At 38.9% G+C, this 23,854-nt stretch overlaps 1 long non-coding RNA gene across 1 annotated transcript; it reads right to left on the bottom strand.

The window, feature by feature from the left end:
- Positions 1-4,869: 4,869 nt before the first annotated feature.
- Positions 4,870-13,369, bottom strand: LOC134473160 (uncharacterized). The gene is made up of 3 exons (XR_010043247.1): positions 13,130-13,369; positions 7,706-7,815; positions 4,870-5,014 (listed from the first exon to the last, which is right to left on the bottom strand). It is a non-coding gene; the product is annotated as an uncharacterized LOC134473160 (long non-coding RNA).
- Between the last annotated feature and the right edge of the window lie 10,485 nt (positions 13,370-23,854).

Here is a 23,854-nt window from a genome sequence, read left to right as displayed (position 1 = left end):
TCATGTCCATTACTAATTGTTTTATATAATTGAGTGCCCTGGTATTTGTTACATAAATATTTATGATTGAGTGTTATCTCTTACTGTTGGGTTGTTTCTTTTTCCAAGGATGTAGTGAATTTCTTTATCTTTCTTAATTAGTCTTGGTTTGAAGTTCATATTGGCTGCAAATAGAATAGCTACCCCTGCTTTTTTCTGGGTTCCTGTCATGTGGAGTATTGTTTTCTATACTTTGACTTTCAGTCTGAATTTCCTTTTGAGTTAAATGTGCTTTTTTATATAGCATATCGTTGGATTTTGTTTCTTGATGCACTCTGCCAGTCTGTTTCTTTTGATTGGTGAATTGAGACCATTTACATTAATGGTTATAACTGATAAGTATTGGTTTATCCTTGTTATTTTCTTGCTGTGGTTCTCTGTTTTTGTCCTCTGTTTAATTGTTTGCCTTTCTTGGTGGTTTCTTTCTGTTGTTATTCTTGGAATTGTGGTCATTTTTACCTCTTTCTAAAATATCTTTCATTACTCTTTGTAGGTTTAGTTTTGTCATGAATTTCTTTAGTTGTTTTTTGTCATGAAAGTATCTTATTTCTCAATTAATTTTGAAAGATAGTTTTGCAGGGTACATCAGTCTGGGTGGAAGTTATTTTCTTTCAGAACCTGAAATACTTTCTGCAAGGATCTTGCCTCTGTAGAAATTATAGCGGTGGTCTAATGAGGGGAAGGCCAAAGCAGGAATGCCTTCCACTTCCTGCTTCTTCCCCAACTCCTGTTTGTGAGCAAAGAAAATTCCAATAGGCTGCTCACGCATTGACAATGCCCACCCTAAGGGTCACCCCAATTGGAAATTATATGTATGTCCGATGCCCCATGTTCCAGCAGAGAAAGCCAGGCCTCGGTGGCCATGGAGTTCTCTCCACATACTTTGAATAAAGGCTATTTTTATTTCATATTGTCACTTTTATCACGCTGAAAACTCTATCACTTTCCTCTAAGCTTTACTTGACTTAATGGCTTGTGTTGAGAAGTTTGCCATGATTCTGATAGACTTGACTTTGTAGTGATCTGTTTCTTTTCTCTAACAGCTTTTAATAATCTGTTCTTGTGCTGAATTTCTGGGATCTTGACTATTGTATGTCTGAGTCCACATTTATTTTCGTTATAACTGATTGAGGGTCTATATGCCTCACTTATCTGTGTCAGGGTTTTTTCTCATGCTTGGGAAATTTTCTGCTATTACTGCTGCAAATAGTCTTTTTATGTCATTTGTGTGCCTCCTGCTTTTTTACTGACAACTATCATGATTGCATTGTTTTTCTTTGCATTGTCTTGTAGCTGTTGAATTGTTATTTCCTCGTTCCTTATTATTTTTAAGAGATCGTTCTTTTTGTGATTTCTAGCTGCAATCTTGTCTTCAAGGTCTAAAAATCTTTCTTCAATTTTGTTTCAGTGTTTTTTTACAATTTTCAATGGAATTTTTAATTTCCTGGATATCTCTTTGAATCTGTTTTAAGCATTCTAATTTTTTCCTATATTTTTCATTCAAGGTTTCCATCATTTGCCTATGATCTTGTATTTTTCTATTTGTGTCTTCTTTAGATATGTTCAGCAATTCTTTCATTATGATTGTAATTTCTTTCTTTCTTTACCTGAGAGATTATATATATTTCTCTTGCCTGATTACTCTGCATAATGTTTTCAATACTATGTTGAACAGAAGTGGTAATAATGGGCATTCTTGATTCATTTCTGATTTTAGAAGGAAAGATTTAGGTTTTTCTCCATTTAATATGATGTTGGCCATTAATTTGTCATAAATGACCTTTATCAGGTTCAGGTAAGGAGCTACTATGCCTATTATTTCCAAGTTTTTATCATTAATGAGTGTTGGATTTTGTCAAAAGCTTTTTTCTGCATTTATTGATAGAAGAAAGATTCAAAGCTACATAATCCTATTTATATGGTCCATTACATTTATTGATTTGTGTATGTTGACCCATTCTTGAAACCTTGAGATGAAACCTACTTGGTTACAAAGTATAGTCCTTTTGATGATGTGCTGCATTCTATTTTCCAGTATTTTATTGTGAATTTTACATTTATGTGCTCTTGCTCTGCTAGTGGTTCATAGGAATCCATGGGAATCCATAGGTGTGTTTGCATACCAACAGCTTGCTCACTCCCAGGCATGGGGCTTCAGGAGTTGGGCAGGTTTGCTCTTAGGTGGGGGACTCAGGAGTCAGAAGACAGGAAGTGCACCAATCCTTTTGCTTGCTTTTTATCCTCTCTCTGCCTGGCAGGGTGGTGTGCCTTGCTTGGGCTGCACCATTCCTCAGGTTTTGGAAGAGAGCTGATAAGAAGAAGGAGTTGGAATAGGTAGAGCCTGACCCAGGAGTCCAGCTTCTACAATGTTTGTTTCTGCCCTCAGGCTTGTTGGAGTACTTCCATAAACATTACTTTCGAGAGGGCTTGGGGCTGTGGTACAAACCAGTCACCCTAGTATCACTTCTGCTCCTCAGTGACTCAATTATTTGGTTTGATGTACATGTAAACCTTTCTGATTAAGTTTCTGTTTCAGGATGTAAGTCCTCCCCACCCTCCACACACAGAGTACTGGTGGTTTCAGTGAACCCTCTCTGAGTACCTCTGACAGGACTGGTCCTCTAGCCAGCAATATTCCAATTTTCCTAGAGTTTAAAGAAAATTTCCATTGTTATTATCACATTTCCAATCTCCCTTCCCAGTTTCAAAGCCTTCATTTTTGTGCTTAAGCTTTGCTTGATAATCTTCCTGTATTTTGACTCCCTTGGGACTCAGACTTGCTTTGTTTTTGCCAGGCTTAACTGTTGATGCTAGAGCCAGCCTCCCAGCACCTGGACTGCATGTCCAGCTGGCACAGGAACTGCTGTAGGTTTCCCTGAGTTTGGCTTCTGGCCAGCTGTTTGCCAGCTCCTCTGCAGTTTTCAACCTGTGGTACACTCTGCTCCTCCAGATAATGAGTCTTTGCCCAGCAAGGTTCCAGTCTTCAAAGACAATCGTGAAAGAGATTGAAGAGCGAATGGAGCATTTCCTCTTTCCTTTAGAAAAACCGAGTTAAATTTTTTGATCTCAAAACAGAATTGAATTTGGAGGCCCGTTGTCCAGAGAAACTATGTTCCTGTGTTATCAGCAAGCATTTCAGGCAGAGTAAGGATAACAACTTTTAGTTTCTTCTATTCTTCCTACTATTAAAAATGCATCCTTCTGGACTCAATGCAGAAAATTAATCAGAGGAGAATATAATAACCAGAGTTTATTTTACTAAAAATACAAATGACTGCTTCAAACCGTGGTGCTAGTGAATCATCAATGTGGAGTGGAGAGTACACACGCACGTGCGTGTGCACACACACACACACACATAAATGGAATGCAAGTGCAAGTATGCAAGGTGACTTCTGCACAGCACTGAAAATGAGTGTGCTAAGTTAATGTTAAAAACGGGTCTCTTACCCACCGCTTCACTCCGATAACACTGAACAATCTGCTTCTCCAGGGCATCAGTCCTGGGAGTAAACTTGTTTTATGCTCTCATACAGAAACTGTTCATGTTTTCCCATTTGAACCACTTAATCAAAACCACTTGCCTCCTTACACATTACGTTCCAAACCTAAAGCCTTTTGTGTTTTTCTTGCACATGCTTCTCCCATCTCACAACAATTTTCCCTCCACTCATTGTAATCTGGCTTCTCCAAGAGACTCTTTGACTACTCTGACTCAGAGTTTGCTTCCTACTATTCTTTATTTCAACTTCCTGTGTGTAGCTTTCAAAACACTTATTATTATAATAATGGTTTTGTTTGCTTATTTTTATTTTGTCTAATCTTCTTAGACTATTTGTATGATGAAAAGAGAGACCATATGTGTCATGCCGGTCTTTATAAACTCAACATTAATCCCAGTGGGTGACACATTTTAGACAGTAAATATTTTTGGAATGAATAAATGAATGAACATCAGTGCAAATATCTATCTTATACAGTAATGAGAAAGTGTAGAAGTCAAAGTACAACAGAAATAAATGTTATATTACAGCAAAACCCAAATTTATGTCAATAAATGTTTATAGGCAATGTAATGCATCATTGTGGCATTCTCTTTTTATTCTCCCTTAGAGATTCTTTGACATATTAACTTGGTTTTGGTATTTTTCTTGTTTTCTTCCCTTATTAGAATTTAAGCTCCTTGAACTGAAAGGCTTAATTAAAGTGTCTCTGTGTTTCTTATTCACCACACTGATTAGGTAGTAATACTGTAATAAAAAATAATTGTTCTGAATGTGATGACTATGCGTAGGGGGAAGACAAAGAAATTATAACTTGTCCATGAGTGAGAAGAGTTTGTTTATAAGGCAGATTTGTGGACAAAGTAAAACACATTAAAAACAAAATGACATTCAAGATAGAAAAAAGATCTCAAGGTGACAATATAGTCATATTAGTAGACTGTTCACAACTAACTATAAATATTAAGTTAGTTGGCAATTCAGGAGAGTGAGAGATCCTTTGAGATTGATGAATCTGGAAGAATTTTCATGGAGAATCCAGAATTTGGATTTAATCTGAGAGGGTGACTTAGGTTTATATAACGTCAGTTGAATCTCCTGTTCTCTGTTTGCTACTAATGAACTCTATTTCTGTAGTGGAGTAATTTTTTTTGGTAGTGACTTTTTTTTTATAAGATGAAAGCCATTTAAAAGGCTACAGATTTCTCATTTGGGTAGATAGCATCTTAATTAGTAGAGTTACCAGAATAATGAATACAACTAAATGAAGGAAATTAATTTAATAACAATTAAATACTTGAAATGATTTATTATCGTCTGCAAGTAAAGGGATGAATCCATGGAGTTTTACAAGATAAAAAGATGTAACTACTATCTTTCAATCTCAAGGGGATGAAGAAAGGAATGGCTTTGGGTTTTGATTAGTACATATTTTCATCTTTACTTCTGAAAAGTCCAAGTTTTAAGTCCTCCTGAAACATAAGAATCAAGTTATTTCTAAGGATGGAAACTTCGGTACCTGTGATACTGCAGTGACAAGTGGGGGTGTTTACCTTACTGAAAACATGAGCATGGCAGAAATTTTGCTCTACAGAAGAAGTAGTTTGGGTAAAGCAATTCCATTGCCAGATTTTCAATCAAATTGTTATGGGCATTTGGGACCCAAAGTGTTCAGGTTCTTGGTGTCCTGATCAAAAAACTTGGACAAAGATGGAAGGGATGTACATTTATCAAAGGTGGGAAAGACGTGTGTACTGCAGAGTGAGAGCAGGCTAGTGAGCAGACTCACAGGTGCCACAAGGTTAATGGTAGGGGTCTTTTATAACTCTCATTCCTGGATTACTTTCCTCCATGCAAACAAGGCATTTGGAACAGTTATCCTATTGGAAATTTCAGTTGGGCTGACATCAGATCTTGCTGTCTTGTCAAAAGCCCATTTGGTTTTACACCAGATGTCAATGACGAATTGAAAATAGCACTTTCTGTTTGGTCCCTCATTCAGGCTTTGGGGACTTGTACAGTCATCCACGATTCTGTGTTCTGGAGCTCCGCGTTCAACAGGTCACATCTGCTCCCTCAACCAGCTTGCCTCACGCTACTCTCTTACCTCAAAATCACTTATTAACAAATTGAGAAAGAGATTACAATTTCAACTCTCTAATTCAAAAATTATTTCTAAAATTAGCCTATTTTCAAAGGAAAGGAGGTGAGTAAGACAAGGATCTGTTATTTCTAGATTCATATAGGTTTGTGGGATTTGTATTGATATATGTACATGGAAGAAATGATTGGGATTTAGAAGAAAGATGGAATTTCGTTACAGGTTTAAATTAGAGGTTAAGCCGAGTTACACTGGGTAGGTTGTACAGTAGAAGAAACTCTGCCATTTAGTGTCATTGATTTGATATTAAATGGGTTTTGGAACTACCCTGTTCTCTATATAGATCCCATGGTTTTCACCTAAACAATACCTTAGGCATTATTTAATGGCCCCATCAAATGGGGTTCTGGCAAGGCCCATTTGTCACTTGCTAAGCCATCACAAATTCCAAGGGAAAAGGAAAACCACTCAGCAGAAAGAGTCAGGGAACAGGCAAGAGGCTTATTTGCTAAGCTTAGATGAATAACTTGCTGAATTAAAAACATATATTCATCAAGGACATGTCAGAAATGTGCCACATTAAGGCCCCAGTTTTCAGCGCTATGTTTTGATTTAGGGAGCACCCAATCCGCCATGTGCAGAGAGAGAGCATTCATTCTTTCACTCAATGAAAACTTCATGAATGTCCAGAGCATTGAAATCCTCAGGCAAACAAAAAAGTGCCTTGTATTATTATCTCAGTTGGAGTCTGTTTAGAATAAAATCGAGCTATTTCCCAAATGGCTAAAAATGAGTCATTCAAACAAGGAAGAGCACGTAGGTTCCTCAATGTAAATCTATTAACATCTATATTTTCTTAAGAGATTAGTTTATGATTAGGCCTATTTGCCATTTAAAAAGAAATCTTTAAGTAAATAGAACCAGTGATGATTACCTATTCACTAATAATGTTTTTACAGGACTTTCAAATTATTCATATAAATTACTGGGCTTCATGAATTAAATTTTAATGACATAAATAGCTCTAATTTTAAGTAAGCATTTTTAATTGTTCTGGTAAGTAGCTTAATTCCTGTTTCCTCTGGTTTTTTAAAACATTTTTTAACGTTGCAAATTTATTTTTAAAATTATGATGTATTGTTCTGGCTCAGCGTGTCTGTACCTAGTTAGATAAGTTCTCACTGAAGGTTGTTGGGAATCTGTGGTCTGGAAGTGAGGCCAAATTAAGTTCAAAACATCAGCTTACCTAACTCTGCTTCTGAAGGGAAAAATTAGATATATTCGTTAATTTATTTAATTGTTTTTGATACTTTTGTAGATAAAGCCCTGAAAACATAGAGTAACGCTTCAGTTCCAAAAATGTGAACTTGCACTTTGTCTCTGATTTTCAAGGAGTTCTGATTAAATGTCTTGATTGCTGAATTTCTGTTGATTGTATGAAAACATTTATTCATTTATCAATGGTTGCTATCAATGGTGATAAATTCTGTTTATGAAGTGCTCAGACACATTATCTGTTTCTCATTAATCCTTGTAAGGGGTTCTGTGAAGAAAGAAGCCACTGATTCTTTTGTAGCAACATTTGCAATGTGTTTTTAGCCAGTAAGGAAGGCTAGGTTAAACTCCATTTTTTCTACCCCTAACTTACAGCTTTTATCATTGAACCATGCCGTTGAACCTTTAGTTTCTGTGTATCAGTAAAACTTCAATAAGCAAAAGCAAAGAGAAAAAAGGTGACAATTTATGCATCCAAATAATTAAAAAATAGGAATAATCATTATCTACTTTTAACATTTTATAAAAGAATGAGTGTATAACCATAATTTTACATTTAAAAATGTTAGCCTGTAACATTATTTCACATTGCACTGTGTTTCGGGGGGACCAGAATTGATAACTATGTCTGACTCCATCTCTGGAGAGAAAGCTGACTTTGAGTAAATGCATAGTTACAATGTCCCAGAACTTTTCAACCACAAGAAAGCAAGAAGGTCACATTTTAAAAGAAAGAACAGTTCTTCCTGGGGAAGGACAGTTGGTAACTTTACAACAGCATACTTACGTAAACACTGCATTGAACTTTCTCACTTGGTGAACATTTTTCCATGGACCAGTGATCTCTGAGGACGAGCATTTGGGAATCACGTAGAACAAAACATTGCTTTTTCTCATCTGTTTTTGAGGAAGGGAGACAGAGCAGCGTGGTTAGATTTCAGTATCACTTTTTGAATCTATAGTGTAAACAAGGGCCCTTCCCAGTCCTGTCTGAACTGCAGTCATCTCTTGATACCTTCCAGTTTCCCTGCATTATCACAAAACACAGCCTTTTCCCCATTCCCTAAGGCGGTGGGCTGAACGGAGTCTTCCTGCCCACTTTATTACTATATAACAGAAAGAACTGTTTCTTTTAACTCTAAGAGCAACCAAACAGAAAAACAAGAGTATCATCATTGATAGGAGCTGGAAGAGTTAACTCCACTGCTAAGACCAGCTGCCATTAATGCAGTAAACTAATTTCCACAGCTTACAGGAACATGAGGAATAGTTTTCCTCAGTGCCACTGTTAAATAATTTAATGGCAATGCTACTTACATAAATGCAAACATAAAATTAGGTATAAACTCATATGCTTATAGCACTTTTAATTATAAAACTGGAAAAATTTGCAAACTAAATAAGAATAAAACCCTAAAACCAATAAAAATCAAATTAACAGCATTAATTTGATGTGACAGATGAAGTTTTGTTGAAATTAAATTTCTGCTCATAGGATGAATACATTACTGGTTGCCGGTGTGCAGTTCTGGAGTTTGGCATCCCTGTGCTGCTGAGCCAGGCAGCGGAGTAGCCCAATTCTCCCAACACTTCTCCATTTGAACTACAGAGAAACTTGTTTCATGGACCTCATTTACTTTCATTTGACATAAATGCACCTCTCATTTTATAATTTATCTCTTTTTTCTCCCCTCTCATTTGTTCAAGTCAATTAAACTACTGTTTGGTGGTAAAGTGATTTTGAACAAAAACACGAAGACAATGGAATTACATCATAGTTTTAAAAACTCAGCACAAGGGCTATTTCCTTTTTTTGTCTCTCCAGCTGCCTGACTCCAGAAGAAATGAAGAGTTAGTTTGCTTCTTCTTTGTACCCCTGCTACTCACGTTGGTAACCCAGGGAACAGTAGGCCCTCAACAACCATTGTAGAATCAATGAACAAATGAATATCAGCCTCAGGAAGGGCAAGACCTGGATATGAACCCAAAAGGAGGCTGATGAGTGGGGAGGAAAGTAGAGCAATGGACGAAAACCAGAAAAAGATCATGATGCACTGTTTAATCTACATGTGGATTTTGCTAATGTTCCACAAGAGAAGAAGGGAACAATAGAGACTATAAGGATCATATTCATGGAATTCTATACTGACTGCAATTTTATGCACAAATTTATGATTATGTTATTTATTTAAGAAACAATGAACAATTAATTCAATACTACAGACTTTGTCATTAGCAGTGAATACAAAATGCACATTTAAAGACAGTTAATCAGAGACAAACAGGTTCACTAAACTGATTATCAGTATTTCCTTTCCTAACATATGCCAGGCAAAGCTGAGGGTGGGAGTAGTCACTGTGCTTTGAATGTTCGTTTTCCTCTAAAATTTGCATTGAAACTTAGCCCCCATTGTGGTGTTATTAAGAACAAAGCCCTTAGGAGGTGATTAATACCCTTATAGAAGAGGCCTCAGAGATCTGCCTGGACTTCTCCTTCCTGCATGTGACTATATAGATTGAAGGCACCATCTTGGGGAGAGAGAGACAGCAGCTCTGGCCAAACACTTCCTAGCTTCCAGAACTTTGAAACACACATTTCTATTTTTATAACTTCTCTAGTATAAAATTTTTTTTAGGGCAGCAGGAATAAACTCAGTCAATGAGGGTAGACAGAGAAGGTTTCATGGATGGGAAACTTTGGATGGGAAAGGCAGAACTTGGAAGGGACAAGAGAGCCTGGCAAAAAACACTTGAACCAAGACAATGCCTTGCTATGTTAGAAGAAGTGGAAAAAATCATGGTACTGGCCTCTTGGATTGTCTACTGGCTTGGGTCCCACTGGCTTGTGTTGGAACTTCAAGGAGAGATGCACTGGGAGCATGGTGAGGATTCACTTAATATTTTTTCCATTGTTTATTAGTTTGTTTTTTAAAATTAAAAAAAAATTGTTAGTATGCATTTGTAGTACACAATGATTTCACTCATTGATCTGTCCCATGGATCAGTCTGTGGGCCTCGCCTGGAGAAGGGATGGGGATGGAGGGCTGGGCAAGAGAAAAGAGAGATGGAGACACGTTGAGATTCCAATCGAGTCTCATTTATTCTTAAAATGGCTACAACTTATATAGGGTGGAGGCGGGCCAATGGGGCAGGAAGAGGGCACAGAGTGTTATCTGATAGGTCATCGTCACATCCAGATATGTGACGTAAGCAGGAGAGGATTTTGGGTAATGTAGGCAGACATGAGGATCATGGGAAATGTAGGCTGAAGCAGGAAGTTGCTTACATCATGCACATTGTAGGCAAGGGGAGGATCATGGGAAATGTAGGCTGACACACAAAATGCTCTCAGGTGGGAGGGGCAGGGCAGCAGCTGCCATTCTGAGGTGCTCCCTACATCTCCTCCCTTATTATTTTATATATTTTTTAGGAACATGGCAGGCCCTGGGAGGACAGCACCTGTCTTGGGTCAAGGACTCCTCCTCATATGAACCCAATCGAGCCTTACCCGTTGTGGGCCTGCAGGACAGCTGTTGGTCCTGGACCTGTTTTAGGTGGCCGATTGGCACTACATATGTGTCCTAGTTGCCCATTTCTGGCTGCCTGTCCAGTGCCTCAGGGCATTTGGGCCACAGTATCATGTGGGCCGTCAGTGGGTGTTCTTTCCCGATAAGTTTGTTGTTCTGCCATTTCCAACCGATGGTACTATACCTGAATGGGCTTTGCCATAAGTGTGTCAATCCTGTTATTAACGTTATTAATGAGCGTCATGATCCTCTGAAAAATACAAGGTCCTACAGTAAGCAGTAACAGCAAGGTGGCTAGGGGTCCCAAGAGGGGGGCAATGTAAGGGAAGAGACCCCCCCACATGGAGGAGAAGGTGGTTTCTCTGAGGTGCTCTTTTTCTTTCTCTTTGAGATGCTCCCTTAGTTTATTCATGGACTCTAACGACTCCTGAGTGGTCAGCATAAAAACAACATTCTTCCTTGAGGGCAGCACATAAGCCACCCTCCTTCATAATTAGGAGGTCTAGCCCTCTTCTATTCTGTAGGACTACCTCAGATAGAGACGTCAGGGACGCCTGTAGAGCCATCACAGATGTTTCTATTTCTTTTAAATCTTGATCTACTGCTGCCTGTAATTGAGCTAGATGCTCATTTCCCAACACTAGAGCTGTAGTCCCTGTTCCTATTCCCGTTGCAACTCCTAACCCTAGCAATACAGCTAAGGTGAGTGTTGCAGGTTCTCTCATATATATATATATATATATATATATATATATATATAGCCGGTCTGCGATGCCTGGAGGTAGTAGTCTCCTGGGTGGAAGGTTATGCGAGGAAGAACCTGTACAAGAACACAAAAATCTGTAGACTTGTTAAAAACAGTGGTTGCTATACAGGGAGAGAGGCCAAAATTGCAGCCCCAAGACGTTCCTGGGGGTGGAATGAGGTAATTATTTGGCTTGAACTCTGAATGAAGCTGGGCACAGAGTCGTGCTGCCAGTGTTGGTGGATGGCTGGAGTCCCCAAGACAAGTCCCTCTACCTGAGACGTTAGGGAGAGTCAGCTTGTGGTGATTGCCCCAGTCACAGGCAGATGAGCTAGAAGAACTGTTAAAGGTTAAATTGAGGGCCTTTCCTTCATAATATGGGGGAGGAGCAGCCAAGCATAACCAACAGGATTGGGTGAGATCAGGTTGGGTATGATTTAAAGCCGTGTATGCCCCTTTAATCAAACTGAATAGGTTAGAATGTGAATATTGAGGGGCAGGTATATTATCTGCCTGGTGTGAGGGGGCTTGAGGAACACTTATGGTTGGGTGACTTACTGTGGTTGTTTGAACAACAGTAACAGGATCTGTATGGGACTGATTGTATTTTGGATTTGGATTATATTTTGGATTTAGAGCAGGATTTGGGCCTATGGGCATGGATAAAATCTGTAGGGGAATCTTTTTTATGAGAATAAGATTTCCCCTGTCTTTGCCTGACTCATAAACTTGAAGTCCCCAGGTACATCCTGTCAACCAGCCAGGGTCTTCAGGAGTGGTGACAGTGACGTTTAGAACCTGACAGGGTCTTTGATTGGCTGGTGGGTAGTCATCTAGGCTGCACCCTGGCAGCCCCCATGTCAGTTTAAGGTGTTTATCGGGGAAGGCGGGTTGTCATCCTGTTGCAACTGTTTTGCAGCTCCAAGGAGCACAAATATATTGTCCTGGGGAATTACAATATGATCTGCCCCCTGTTGCAGCGGGACAAAGGTAGAATTGACTTTGTCTGGGACACTGGAGCCCCAGAAAGAACCAACAGGGTGTGGGCACAAACCATGGGCTTCCTGATCCTACCCAAGTCCAAACCACCTCTTGGTCATTCCAGCAGCTAAGCTCCCATTTCCAGGGTTGATAGGGCAGTATGGAGGAGGGAGCATGGCAGCGCCATTTTTTTTTTTTTTGTCTTTTTTTGTTTTTATTGGTACCAGGGATCTAACTCAGGACAGCCTGCTTGCAAGGCAGGCACTTATGCCGCTGAGCTAAATCTCCAGCCCCTATTTTTTTTTTTTTTAACAGCACCGGGGATCGAACTCATGACCGCCTGTTTGCCAGGCAGGCACTTATGCTGCTGAGCTAAATCCCCAGCCCCTATTTTTTTTTTTTTCACCACCAGAGTCAGTATGGAGCGGTGCCATTTTGAGTACCGGGGCGGTGCACGCCATTTTGAGTACCCTTGTGGCCTCCAGAAAAAGGAAGTGGTGGCACGTTGCCATCTTGAAAAGGCTCTGGGATATCAAGGACCACAGAGCCGGGAGGGCTGGGTGTCTTAGATAAGTCCAGTGGTGGCGGAGTACAACTGCAGGAGGCAGATAATGCAGCCTCACCCTGAGCAAGCATCTCTGCAATCTGGGGATCTGCATGATGTTGTGTCAGCAGCTCAGAGATTAAAATCCAATATGAAAAAGCAGTTACCGGAATCTTTTTTGGGCCAAAAACCTCATAATAGTCTTTAAGAGCATCTCCTACTCTTTTCCACCTGTTTAAATTAATGGTACCTTCTAGGGGGAACCATGGACACACTGAATGTATAAACTGAAACTACTGTATCAAATCTTTTGTCTTAACCTTAATCCCTCTACTCTTGATTGCCTCCCTGAGGCCATTCACGAACAATTCATGCTCACTAAGTGCTTGCCCCATGCTAATTCTGTTCACCTACCCTGATTCAGGTGAGACGTAAGGTGGCTGTCTGCACGGATCACAGGAACGAAGTCCCGAAACAGTCACGCTGGCTGGCGCTTTACCCCCATGTGTCCTGCGTCGTTATCCCTTGTGCCAGGTCTGTCCCATGCTGGGCGCCACTTGATCCGTCCCACAGATCGGTCCATGGGCCTCACCCGGAGAAGGGATGGGGATGGAGGGCTGGGCAAGAGAAAAGAGAGATGGAGACACGTTGAGATTCCAATCGAGTCTCATTTACTCTTAAAATGGCTACAACTTATATAGGGTGGAGGTGGGCCAATGGGGCAGGAAGAGGGCACAGAGTGTTATCTGATAGGTCATCGTCACATCCAGATATGTGACGTAAGCAGGAGAGGATTTTGGGTAATGTAGGCAGACATGAGGATCATGGGAAATGTAGGCTGAAGCAGGAAGTTGCTTACATCATGCACATTGTAGGCAAGGGGAGGATCATGGGAAATGTAGGCTGACACACAAAATGCTCTCAGGTGGGAGGGGCAGGGCAGCAGCTGCCATTCTGAGCCGCTCCCTACAACTCATCACGGGGAGTTGATCCATGTGCATAACACATCCTAATTCTTTTTATTTTCCCTCCTATTCCCTCCATCTCTTGGACCCTTTATCATTTGCAAAAGATCTTCCTCCTTGTTTTCTATTATCTGTCTTTTATCTTGCTCTTTAAATTATTTATACTTTGGGTTTCTCATGTAAGAGAAACCATGTTATATTTAAGGTTGTGGGTCTGATTTATTTTTTTAAAGAGGCTTCAGGGTGTGTCCATTTCCTAAAAGGTGACTCAAATTTACCCTTCTTTATGGAAGAGTAGAATGCCATTGTGTATAAATACCACATTTTCTTCGTTGATTTATCTGTTGGTGGACATTTGGGCCATGAAGTATTACTTTGATACCTATGCCAAAAGAGAAATACTCTCTTTTTTTTTTAAAAAAAGATTGAATTCTATGTAGAAGACTCAAAAACTCCATTAAAAGACTACTAGAATAAACAAATTCAGCAGTGTAGCTGGATACAAAGTCAGTGCTCAAAAATCAATAGCATTCCTGTACACAAACAAAAAACTCACTGAGGGAGAAATTATGGAATCATCACCTTTCACAATAGCATCTAAAAAAGTCAGATATGTAGGGATCAACCTAACCAAGAATTTAAAAGATCTATATGCCGAAAATTATGCTATGTTAAAAAAGGAGATTGAAGAGGATATTAGAAAATGGAAGAATATTCCTTGCTGTTGGTTGGGAAGAACCAACATTGTGAAACTGGCCATACTCCCAAAACTCTAATGGATTTAACACAATCCCAATCAAAATACCATTAACATACCTCACAGATAGAGAAAACACTTCTAAAATTAATTTGGAAACAGAAGAAAACTAGAAGAGCAAAGGTAATTCTAAGCAACAAAGGCAAGGCAGGAGGCATCTCAATTCCTGACTTGAAACTATACTACAAAGCCACAGTGATAAAATCAGCATGGTACTGGCAAAGAAATAGATCTGAGGATCAATGGAACAGATTAGAAGATGCAAGCACAAGTACAAAGACACTCAGCCACCTGATATTTGACAAAGGGGCTAAACATGTTCACTGGAAGAAGGACAGCTTCTTTAATAAATGGTGTTGGAAAAATTGGCTCTCCACATGCCAAAGACTGAAACTAGATCCATGCCTATCACCAGGCACAAAACTAAAGTTAAAATGGATCAAAGACCTAAATATTAAAACAGAAACACTAAATCTACTGGAAGACAAGGTAGGTAGGAGTCTTGGAGACATAGGGGTAGGCAGAGAATTCATGAACAAAATGCAAACTTCATGGGAAACACTTCAAAGAATCAATAACTGTGATATATTATTGAAGTTTCTGCATTTCAAAAGAAATCACCAATAGAGTGAAATGAAAACCCACAGAATGGGAAAGAATTTTAGACAGCAACCCCTCAGGCAAAGGACTTGTATCCAGGACATATAAAGAATTGAAAAACATCAAGCCCCCAAATTCAAAGACTCTCTCCAAAAATGGGTATCTGAGATGAACACACAGTTCTCAGATGCATATATATACAAATGACAAATGAATACATGAAGAAATGTTCACCATCACTGGTCATTTGAGAAATACAAATTAAAACAGCACTGAGATTTCATCTCACTCCGTAAAGAATAGCTGCCATCAAGAAATCAACTGATAACAATTGTTGGTGAGGCTGCAGGGAAAAAGGAACACTGCTCCACTGTTGGTGGGAGTGTAGACTGGTGCAACTACTATGGGAATCAGTATGGAGAATTCTCAGAAGATTAGGATTGGAAATTCCATTTAATCCAGCTATTCCTCTCCTGGGTATTTTCCCAGAAAACCTGAAAAGGTAATATCACAGTGATATATGTGCACCCATGTTCATAACAGCACAATTTGTAGTAGCTAAATCTTGGAAACAACCAAGATGCCCATCAACTGCAGAGTAGATGAAAAAGATGTGGTATTTTTATACAATGGAATATTATTTAGCCATAAAAAGGATGATCTTGAAGGCTTCATAGGCAAATGGAGACAACATAGGCTATCCTCATTGGTGAAATAAATAAGAATCATATTTATAAATATCACATTGTGTTTCTAGTGTAAAAAGTAATAAGAAATGTAGGAGTAATAAAACCCCAAATGTGTAATTGCTATTGTAAAAAAGAGGAAAAGAAAGTGCTCTAACGGATGTAACTACATGTATCTTTAAGTGTGTAGGGTTGATATCCATATTACTAAGTTTTTGTTGGATAGTTGAACAGAACTGTTTGTAGTCTCGCTGTTTGAATGTCTACTTTGTATGCTTTACTTTTGTAACTTGAACAACTATTTCTAAGACATTAACTAAAGTCTAATGGTCTTTGATCCATTTAGACTTTAGTTTTGTGCCTAACAATACATAATTATCAACTAATGATTTCTTACTGTTTATTTTTTGAAATTATGTATTATTTCTACCCTTTTTCTGTTGTTTTTTTCTTTAAATAAAAACATTGAAATGTTTATATTTGAAGTTAATAGGTACTTCTCAGATGAAGTAGAAACAGCAAATAAATACATGAAAAACATGTTCAAAACCACTGACCATTTGAGAGTTGCAAACTAAAACAATGCTAAGATCCTATCTCACTCTAGAAAGAATAGTTATTATCAGGAAATTAAGCAATAATAAATGCTGGTGGGGCTGTGAGGAAAAAGGAACCCTCTTCCACTGCTGGCGGAGGTGTAGACTGGTGTAGTCCCTGTGGAAATCAGTGTGGAGATTCCTCAAAACACTTAAACTAAAGGTTCCATTCAACCCAGTTATTCGCCTTCTTGGTATCTTCCGGAAAGAATTAAAAGCATCGTACCACAGCAATGCATGCATGCCCATGTTTTTAGCAGCACAGTGTGTAATAGCTAAATCCTGGAAGCAACCCAAACACCCATCAACTGATGAATGAATTAAAAAAATGTGATTTTTTTATACAGTGGAGTGTTAGCCATAAAAAAGGATAAGCTTGAGTCATTTCTAGGTAAATGGATGAGCCCTGAGACAATAGTTTTAAGTGAAATAAATCAGAATACATGTGTAAATACTGCATGTTCTTTTGGTGTGAGAAAAGGAGTATACATAAGGACCAAAATGTACAATAGATGTGAAAGAGGAAGAAAACGGTCAAATGGGAGGGGGACCTAGGAAGACGCAAGGGCAAAGGAAAAAAGGGAGAAGAAAACAGTGAGAAAAGAAGAAAAAAATGGAAAGAAACTTTGTATAAATAAGGAGGAAAAGGGCTTGAAGGCAGATTTGAGGAACAGGAAAAAAATCAAGCTGTATCATGGGTAGGTACAAATTCTCTACGAGGAATGCGATCATTATGTATACCCAAATGTACCAATAAATTAATTTAAAAACATTAAACATGGCAGCAGTGTCTCAGAAGTGGCAGCTTTGGCAATGCTGTGACTTCTGGTTTCTCTAAATCAAGCTCCCAAAGCAGGCAGCGTTTAAATTGCTTGTTACTCATGTGAGATGAGATAAGGAGCTGTGTCAGAGTTTATATCAGTGCGTTCCTTCCATCTTTCCTCCCTTCCTTCCTCGCAGAAGTATTCTGATTGAAAAAGTGTGCTGATCTAAACACTGTCTTTGATGTGGCGAATTATACTGTGACCCATTTTCCGTAACTCATTGTGGTGGTAATAAATAGTGTGTGGATTTGAATCAGTTCCCAGGCCACTCTTTGAGTGGTACTGTTCTAAGCTGTTTCTACCTCCTTTCCCCCTGTCAATTTATTTCCAGGTCCAGAAAAACACAATATCTTATATGTCTATTTGTGCACTTGAAAATATTTCTGCAAGTCTCTATAAGTTTCTATAACAACATGTTTTTGTACCTGTGCCAATGTGTGATTGTATTATAAGACAGAGCGTCACGGAATATTTAAGCTGGGACACTAGAGGTTGTATCTAGAAACTTCGTTTGATACATGTCTCTCAAAAAAAAAGAATAGTCTCAACGGATTTCTTGCTGTGCACAAAGAAACACAACTCAATGCTCAGTAGAAATAATAAATGCTGTCTACAAATAGTAGCAAATCCATTTGTTTCTGTAGGTATAAAAGAATTTTTTCTTTTAAAACCATGGTAACAAAAATAACACAGAGTAGATGATTTTTGTGAAGAATTGTAGAGATTGCTGATAATTTTTTCATACTGTATGGTAAAACAATTATCTTCAGTTAATTTTATTAAAACCAACTTAGAATGATTAAACGTTTTAACAGATCTATCAGTGCCTGTGTTCCTAGGATGCATCAGCCTAGCACATTCATTATTAATGTACCCCAAAGAGATGGGAACTGGTTCCTTTAAAGTAGCGTATTATCATAGAATCTTAAAACTCACTCAATGAAATCTTATTCTTTGGTATTTAAGATCTTTTATTCCTGAGAATTTATTCATTCATTCATTTATTTGTTTACTTAAATATGCTGTGGAAATGAAACCCAGGGTTAATCATGCACTCTATTGTTGAACTACATGCCCAACCCCTAGGGGGAATTTAAACTAAATTTATTTATTTATTGTTTAACTTAAGAAGTAATAAAGCAAAACCCGGAATTTACGAGTAGGGCAATACATCTGAGCAGTGAGAATAACCTTAAGAAGCGATGGAGCGTTGCTCTTTGCTGCCCTGGGCTGACCGCTTGGGCTGTCCGCGTCTCTGTACTCATGTGGTCTTTCTGCTCAGAATGGCTTCCACGCTAACCTTTCCTGGCAGTTTGGTTTGAAATAAGACTTTATCCTCCTTGCCCAGAAATGAGAGTCTTCCAGTTCACTCCTTTGTCTCCACGCGGGAAGAGCAACCCTAAGCCGCCAGCTGTGGGCTGGAGACTGAAAGCTGTGACTGCTCCTTGAAGGGGGCTTTCCAGCCAGTCTCCTGAGGCTTCATTAGCAGCTGATTAGGTCTTCATATAACTTTCAGGTTCTATTGGATGCTTTGGTTCTGCTCTTAATTCTTTTACATTTGATACTTGAAGAAAGAAGCTTTGATAACTCCATAACCTAGCTTCTTTATCAGTTAATAACAAAACTCACCCTCTCTCCATTGCTATCTGTGTATGCTGGTTTCTTCATCCCTGTTCACTTTGCCTGCTGTGTCTGGTCTTTAGTTACTATCTTTAGTTTTTGTTTTCATGTACATGGTAAACTCTGGACTTGTTAATACATAACTCTGGCTTCTGAGAAAGTACTGCTGGTCAGAATTTTGAAATCATTCAAAGATCTAATAAAATAGCCTTATTTCACCTCCAAAACAAGGGTGGGGAGAAGCTTTTGGATCCTTGCATTTGGTGTCCTCAGATGCCTTGCAAAGAGGGGAAGAAAGGCTGCCAGCTGCCCCTTGCAAATGTGACCTCTCTATCCCAACTGGCTTGTAAGTGGCCAGGCTGCTTAGATAGATGGCCAGCATGGGTGTGGTCCAAGCAGTGACCTAGAGTTGGGAAATGCATGCTGCAGTCCAGCAGGGACCCTTCTGCCATCATGCAATTAAGCTACTGGCTGGCTGCATTTTCAGGGAAAGCCTGAACTCGTGTTTCAAGTTCCTGCAGTGGTGTGAGATTTCTGTTTCCAAAGCCAATTATTTGAATTGATTGAGAATTCCCACTTGCAGTCAGGTCAAATTCCAATAGTTTGTTCCGAAGTCAGTTATTTTGAACTTGAAAATAATTTTTTTCTACAAATAATAAGAAAAGGAAGGAAACAAAAGGCTGAGCCATAGAAATCTATTTGGACAAAAACTAAGATGACGTGATGCACATTTGTAATGAAATGCAGCAGAAAAACTAAATTGGAAATGAAGATTTTGTTCACAAGTCTATTAATAATAATGGAAAATAACCATATCAATGAAGATAGCTCCTTATTTATATACCGTGGCTTAGGCAAAGGCATTTTTAGTTAGAGAAAGATGCAAGTTAGAAATGTGTACAGATTATTGAGGAGAAAATTCTTGGGACAGTTAGAAGTTTTAGAAGTTAAGGGAACTTTAAAACTACTTTGACTCCATTGCTTAACCAGCACCAACAGTCAGCCATAAGATTTATTTTTTGTCACAAAAAAGAAATGCAGAGGAAAAAGAGGGAGGGTGCTTGAAACAGATTTCCTGGAATTCAGACTCTGAAATAAAGTAGTTTATTGGGTCAGTGCCTCCGGGGGAGTGAGGGAGGCAGAAGTGGAGAAAGGGAGAAATTAGACAGAGATGCAGCTGCAAGGAAGGATTCAGGGATGCTATCCGGAGTTATGGAGCAGGCGTGGCCCTGCGAAGTCGTACCGTCTTGAGGCAGCGGGCCAAGGTTTATGTCTCCTCACTGATCACTGATCTATAAGGGCCACCCCCAGAAGAGGGCAAGACCCAGAGCAAATAGCTCTGCTTCTGAGAAAACTTCTGGGAAGCACTCCCAGGACAGCCACGGGCCACCAACCCTCCCAGCATGGCGGGGATTGGTCCTCAGTCCTGAAATCACGGAACCTAAGATAGTCTCAGACTTCTTTTTTCTCAGGTAACTGGGCAAGAAGGAGAGAAAATGTGCCCCGAAGTGCACAGGAACTATGGATCAAGTTGTATATTTCACTTTAGGGCTCCTGTGAAGATACACGCTGTCATAGTTCTAGCACTTTTATTTTTAATTTTAGAATAGAGAATAGAGACCAGCTTTTAAAAATTTTGTGACATGCTGTATCTTTTCTATAAAACAGTTCAGCGTGCAGGCAATTATTTTTGATACCAAAGTGGAACGAATTGTATTTATTACTTTTTAAATTATCTGTGTTTTAAGACTTTTGTGATACTTTCTGAGTCATCCCGTGTGTTGCTGCAAAACAGATTGGTTATTTTTGGTTTCTCTTCTACAAAGGACTGACCGCTGGAAATAAAAGAAATAACTAGGATAATCCTTGCTTTCAAGATTATGATTCAGTTTTGCAAAGAGAGAACGCAGAGTATGTCGCTATTCTTGATGTCAAAGAGTATTTTCACTTCTAGAGAAAACTCTTAAATGTGGAGAACACTCGGGGGCGATAGAAAAGAAAGCAGGTACACAGATTCATGGTTCTTTCTCTGTCTAGGAGAATAAGCAGCCCTTGTCTTCCACAGGGAGTTAGCAGGGTATTTTAGATGAATCTTGAGAAACTTCAGGTTTGTAAGTGGAATATCGCTTTCTTGCTTATTTAGTCCGTGGAGTCCTTTGGTAGGAACATAACTCTGTATCTGAGGTGCATTCTGGAATCCCAGACATTGTCCCTTGCTCATCTTTTAGGCCAGGTGATCTGTGATTTTGTAATTGACTGTACACTTTCTAGAATCCAAGGTTATTTTTGTGTAGATCATTAGTTGACTGAAATAGCCTTATTCTGTTTCTTGATTCTATTTTGAAAAAAACAAAGCCACTCGTGCAGTTTGCAGTCCTTAATTTTGCCTTCCTTTTCAATCACCTGACAAATGGCATATTTATTGCCTCAGAAATGATCTCCTGTGAAAATCAGTCACTGGTGGGAATGATGCAGAGGAAATGCGATGGTGGCCAAGAGGGAGTTTGTTTATATCTTGCTCCGCTTTTCATGAGAAACGTTTGAAGGGGCCTCCACCCGCCACTTTCAAATTCACAGCAGTGATTACAGCAGATGTTTATGTTTTCATTCCTGGTGATACGGGCGGGGGTGGTCTTGATAAACATAAGATGTGGGAAAAGTTTATCTCTGCTTTCCATTCCTCTTGCAGAAATCTTCCTCTGTCAGACTCCAGGCGTGCTGTCTCTTTGTGTCACAGCTTTTTCCTTTCTTTGCCTTTCCATCTAGACTACTCTGCAGGTAGCGAGCTAGCCCCTCTCCCTGGCTTTCCTGCACCTCTGTTCTACAAGCTTGCTCTTGTCTTGGTTTTATTAGAAGACTGGACAGCTCTGATCGATCAGTTCACGTCAAGTAGGTATTAGTGGATAAAAATCAACCCCAAATATGTATCTCTTAGCAAAAGCCATTTTCATGTTAACCTGTCTGAGGACTCTAATAATTCTAGCTTTCCTATCTGGCCTGTGGTTTGGGGAAAAATTCATAGGATGAGCACAACCCATTATGTACTAGGTCTTCAAATTTACTTGAAGACATCCTTTGTGGGGGTAGGGTAAACCCACATTCATTTCATATTAAAACAAACATAATATAGTAGAAATAAAAGTCCCCAATTTAAAAATCAAACCTAGGAAACAAAAAAATTGTACTTTTGCTAAACTGCCATGGGTACTGTGGGATTGTTAGATGAAAAACTTTGAGATGCAGTGGTCTCAGTCAAAGTAGTATTCTATGGTCAGAATTCCAGGCTTTTTAGAGGTTAGTGGGACCCCCCCCATCCTGCCCCCAGCAGTTCTCTGATCCCTTGCCAGCTATGGGGTGATTGTGGGGACCAATCATGTAGGCAGAAACACATTTTTCAGGCCTGAATTTTTAAAAATATCTATGAAATCTAGCTTGGATCTGTTTGTGCTTTCCCGGAGTGTCTATTTCTTTGGAACAGTTATTTATAAATTGTTGGGATATTTACTTTAGAGTTTACAAATCTATGTCAAGCTAGAAAACTGATCTTTAGGGAACTTTAGAGATAGATTTAAAACTTTAAATATGCACATTTGTTTTATTATATAACAAATTATACTCTTTAAAAAAGAATTACAGTGAGGGACTGAAGAATAAATGGAGAGTTTTTTCTTTTCGAGGGTTCCCTAGATGGAAATTATTATAAATTTGGACAATAGAACAAATTGTTCATACTTTGTTTAATGCCCATGTGTCCAGCTGTGACTTCATAGTACATATGCTCTCTTTACAAAAAGGATCAAATTAATAGTAAAGTCAAAACATTCCAAAACCAATTTCTACCAAGAAAATTTTCTACTTTGATATTATTTTTTAACGGATAACTTAATCTAAGTACTGACTGAAACCATCTTTTGCCAGAGTGTTAGGAGAAAAAATACACTTTGTGTTTGTGTAAAACCGGAAGGCAAGCATTTCCCTGGAGATAACAAGGTTTTGGAAAAAAGCTTACCCCAAATCAGTTTACCTATATTCATGGTACTTCAAGAAATCTACTAGGTAGCATTTATTATTGCAATTTAAGTGACATTCTGGGGAGAATAATCCCTAAGATGATTTATCAATTATTTAATTTTCAGTGCTTATGTATCACTAGCTTTATCATTCCTGGCTAGACACCGTTAAGGATATTTGCTGTCTGGTCAAAGAATATTACTATAACACATTAAAGGAAATGAAATATAATAAAAACTTATAAGTACATCTGTTTAAAACAAATTTGTCTTTGTGCTTTTCTTCCTGTGTTTGTCTATTTCCGTACACATTGTTAATAGTGATAGAAGCACAGAGTTAGCTCCACTGAACACCTCGTTGAAGAATGAGTTATGGTGTAGGCTGAGGCCCAAAAGGAGAAGACTAAGCCACAGAGGAGACTGCACGGTGTCCTGCCGAACCTGCTCTCCGGTGCCCTTTTTTCTCCACTTCCTTTCACTTCAGTTTTCTCCCCATTTACCTTATAACTGCATTCAAGTCCGATCTATCCTGAATCTACATATGCTTAAAATTATTTTCATACCAAAGTAGAGTTGCAAAGCAAAGCACCAAACCTGAGTGCTGACTTTCCTTTCCTTCTTTCTTCTCACCATGCCTCTCCCACCCAAACCAACTCTCCTAAGTAAATTACATGCCACTTGAAGCAATTTGCAGGATTGAGGATTACAGGGGAGAGTATCTCCTGAGTTCTACTTTCCAGTAGCTGACCAACTGGTACATAATTATAATGAGACCCAATGGACATTACAGAAAAAAAGCAAAAGATGTGGGGTGTTGGGAACAGTTATATTTGAAATAACACTGAAAATAAAAAATACATACAGTGGATTATGAGAGCACATTGTAGAGCCTTTAATGTAGTTCTGTAACAGTTAAACTAGTCTGAGAAAACATCAAAATGCAAAATTTGAAGTATGGCTTCTTTAGTTTCTATTGAAGAAACACAGGAGGGAGCTTGGAAAGTGGGTTGCACGCTAACCCTGCTTTTCAAAGGAAGTTTATGGAGCAAAGCTGTGAGATTAGGCAGGTTTAAGGTGGTAC

This window comes from Cavia porcellus, unplaced genomic scaffold (assembly GCF_034190915.1).
Source record: "Cavia porcellus strain 051 isolate PalLab524CR breed Dunkin Hartley unplaced genomic scaffold, mCavPor4.1 scaffold_26, whole genome shotgun sequence".
Classification (NCBI taxonomy): domain Eukaryota; kingdom Metazoa; phylum Chordata; class Mammalia; order Rodentia; family Caviidae; genus Cavia; species Cavia porcellus.
Note: the sequence above shows the minus strand (reverse complement) of the source record. Positions and strands in the feature narration are given on the sequence as shown.